General features: G+C 26.6%; 1 protein-coding gene across 6 annotated transcripts in view; it reads left to right on the top strand.

Annotated features, from left to right (window-relative positions):
• Window positions 1–282, top strand: part of LOC108747766 (transcriptional enhancer factor TEF-1) — a 178,368-nt gene that overhangs the window by 156,898 nt on the left and 21,188 nt on the right. The window lies entirely within an intron of this gene.

Raw genomic sequence — 282 nt, 5'->3', positions numbered from 1 at the left:
AATTGGATTAAATATTCATCTTAATTTTACAGTTTCTTTATACATAATTGAAATTCAGTTAAGTAGCTGGTTTATTGAAGAAAATACAAAGCTAGAAATAACTAAAGATTGTTTTTAAATAATGCAATACTTTTGTTTAAAATATTATTTTTATCCTTCAAGTACACTTTCCGACTTTTTCATTTTTCTCACATGTAAAAGTTCACTCAACAAGTGCAATAAAGACTTGTATCTCGCACGGCTTTTAACCAACACGTTTTAAAGCACAAGTGCGTTTATTTT

Source organism: Trachymyrmex septentrionalis, unplaced genomic scaffold (assembly GCF_001594115.1).
Source record: "Trachymyrmex septentrionalis isolate Tsep2-gDNA-1 unplaced genomic scaffold, Tsep1.0 scaffold20, whole genome shotgun sequence".
In the NCBI taxonomy this organism is placed as follows: domain Eukaryota; kingdom Metazoa; phylum Arthropoda; class Insecta; order Hymenoptera; family Formicidae; genus Trachymyrmex; species Trachymyrmex septentrionalis.
This window is presented reverse-complemented; position numbering and strand designations above follow the sequence as displayed.